At 38.6% G+C, this 3,160-nt stretch overlaps 1 long non-coding RNA gene across 1 annotated transcript in view; it reads right to left on the reverse strand.

Moving 5' to 3' along the window:
* LOC137998103 (uncharacterized) overlaps nt 1-782 on the reverse strand; it is a 1,804-nt gene extending 1,022 nt beyond the window's left edge. The window contains exons 1-2 of the long non-coding RNA XR_011122686.1: nt 736-782; nt 1 (exon numbers count right to left, since the gene is read on the reverse strand). The exon at nt 1 is cut by the window's left edge and continues 116 nt beyond it. This is a non-coding gene — a long non-coding RNA (uncharacterized lncRNA). The remainder of the gene's footprint in view (nt 2-735) is intronic.
* Nucleotides 783-3,160: the final 2,378 nt, after the last annotated feature.

A 3,160-nucleotide genomic window follows, 5' to 3' on the forward strand; every position in this document is an offset into this window, starting at 1 on the left:
CCTGATTGGTCAAAAAAAACCTCAATTATCAGTTTAGAGTAGTCTGTTAAATTGCGAGTGAAATGTAATTTTAAAATTGCTTCAGATTGTGTATCATATACCAGGGGAAAATTCACGAAAACATTTCGCCGGAAAGGTGGATGGTATAGTAATAAACATAATGTTCTTGCATATTGATTCCCTCTAAATGCCCAGGGACCGATTTTGGGCATCATCGAAAACTTGACGTGAAAACTGACTTAACTTTGTGCTCAATATAAAGAAGCAGAGCCGCACATACGAATTTAAAAAAAATAAGTATTTTCTAAAATTGTTTAGCATGGCAAATGAAACTCCTGTGTATAAGCATAACGTATTCCTAGGATCATGGATCGACTTTAACGAAATTCAACGCACGGAGGCTGAATATTCTCAAACTATAGATGCTAATTCATTGGTAGATATAGACCTCATTCATAAATGGCGGTCAATTTATAATTCTTTTGTCGAAGTGCAAATTAGCCTACCAAGCCTCGATACCATACAGTGAATTGAAAAGATTTCTTGCTCTAAAATGAGGCTTGGTAGGCTAATTTGCATGTGGACAAAAGAATTATAAATGTGACCGCCATTTATGAATAAGGTCTATAGCCTTTTCTGATAGTTCGTTGTCCCTTTTGTCTAGATACGGTACAAAAACATTACTTCTTGCTATGAGAGAAGAAAAAAGGCTGAAAATAAACAACAACAGTTAACCTTGCTGGTATGGTAATTTGCATAATACTGTTGCCCAATTGCTGTTTGACAGATAAGCAAAGACGGATTTTGGACATTCCTGGAAACTGGATTCATTTCCTACACATCTCACGTTTCCAAACCAAACCGTGGATCTGCCGAAACCAAACTGGTTGCTTATTCCGGAAGAAATTGCCCCTGGATATCCAAGCTGACGGCAGACAACATGAGCAAATGTCAGACTCCAATCGTAGACATCAATTGTGCCCCAGATTCCAGCGTAGAATATTTCCACTCGTCCAGCATTACTGATTGGTGATCCGGCCAGTCTTACACTGAAGTCTTTGAAAACAGAAACGTGTAAAAAAATATAGGAAAAGAGTAAAATACGCCGACCGATTCGTTTTCCTATTAAATTCATAAACATGAACAATAGCGCTACAGCTCTGCTTGCATAAAGCAGTATTTACATTTGATCTACAAACTCATTTGCAGCCACATAGTTGGTGCTTCCTGGCACCTTTCTCATCTGTGACACACAAAAAAAGAAGTTATTGGCCCCAACTTTGCATGACCTCAAACTCATTTATATCAAGCACTAATGTTTCCAAAAAACAAACAAAAATCCGTCCGCAGGTTAAAGGAAGTATCTATTGTCATTAACAGATTATCAGTATAGTCCATGAGACAACCCATAAAAATAGCCTTTTGGTACCATGAATGGGGGCAAATTCTATCGTGCATTATAGACTCTCCGATGTCTCTAGTTTAACCCTTCGGCTACTAGAGATTTGGCCGAAAAACACGTTTTGAAGCTAGTTGAGGGGTTTTTTGGTCACTGTGGTGCTGTTTAAGAGTCGAGCTAAATCTCCCTACAAACCCGTTTCCAGGTTGAACACTCCGCGGCCTTTTCAGCCAGGTGCAAAATAAGCGCTTTCAAAGTTCGGGCATGCGCAGAAAACAAAATTTCGAGTTTTTGGGCTTAAAAGTAGCACAACACTTTCGACTTTCACCTTTCGCTTTCTCTCCTTCCCTCTCTTTTCGCTTTCTTTGCCTCATTTTTTTTTTCAACTTGCTGGGCATTTGGTAGGCTTTATTTTGGTGGGAAGAGTTTCTGAGAAACCTTTCATCATCTTAGAATTAGGTGCTCAGAAAGGTAGGTGGGTAATGGGACAATCTTTTCATGGAGATTTTCAGGTCAGTGTTACATGGTTTTTTTGGCCGTTTCTCCAGTCTCCTTGACTGAATTGTGCTCATTCTGGTATAGTTTGAAAGATCTCTTCTCCCTGCACAAGTTAGTGGACAAAGCTGTTCCTGACCGTTAAAAGTGATGACGTCACAAGGGGTAGATGGGACCGTGGATAAAGCTGGACCTATTTTGCCAGATAGTAAGCAAAGGGTTAAAGAAAAATGTGATAGCCCTCGCAATTTACCAAATTTAGCCTTTTTCTCAGCCTTTTGTTGCCAGCCTGACGGTCGAGTATATTGCATTCATCTTTTTACAGAAGATCCTCTCAATAAAATACACAACTTACATTCACAAACAATTCAAATCATCAAAGTGTTATTTATCCATTATTAGGGTTATCGAATGAAAAATGCCTTCGGGTGCATGTTTGGTGCTGTTTTAATTTGTTGCAAGGGAAATCAATCAAGAGCATTTGTGTAAGTGTAAGCGCCAAGGTTAGCAGCATTTAATTCTTGGCTTCTCCTCATAATCTTTAAATTTTGATTTTTTTGTAAACTTTTAAAAAGATTTAGCAAAAGGTCATAACTAGTTTTGGAGTCTTTATCTTAGTATTAAGCTTTATCTTTGCGTGAAGTTCTAACGTGCTTTCTCAAGCAGTGCTGTTAAACTTGGACCGGCAATGCCTTAACAACCTGATATGAAATCGCCTACCAACACAAGTATTTTATCGAATTAAAGAATTCGACTTACAACAGGCAACAGGGCTGGTCATTCCGTCCGACAACGCTTGACAAACTCTTCAAGGAAAATCGATTCTCTGGCATAGAACTGTCGCCATTATGCAAATTCAAGACCTTCAAGATCACCCAGAGGAATCGACAATACGCCAATTGACTTCGCCACCGTGCTTCTCGTTGTACTCGTCCTGCTTCCACTCAGTCGACAAGAAAATTGACAGGGCCCTCTTCTTGCTTCCCTCTTCAAGGCACTTTTCCCACTGTTGGATCTTGTGACCTGACGAAATGTTGTGAAACGGTGTCCCAGCTACAGTTGCTCTGTTTTGTCAGTCATTGTTCTTGATTGAAACCTATATGGTTTTTTGTGTATTTTATTGCTTTATTACTTTGTTTACTATACGAACAATCTTACATTACCTACAATAAATATTACTTACAAAAACATAAGCAATTTACAGCCTTACATTACTTGGAATGTACACACTTTTAAAAATGGTAAAGAGAAAAAGAGTATACACAT

This window comes from Montipora foliosa, chromosome 1 (genome assembly GCF_036669935.1).
Source record: "Montipora foliosa isolate CH-2021 chromosome 1, ASM3666993v2, whole genome shotgun sequence".
Classification (NCBI taxonomy): domain Eukaryota; kingdom Metazoa; phylum Cnidaria; class Anthozoa; order Scleractinia; family Acroporidae; genus Montipora; species Montipora foliosa.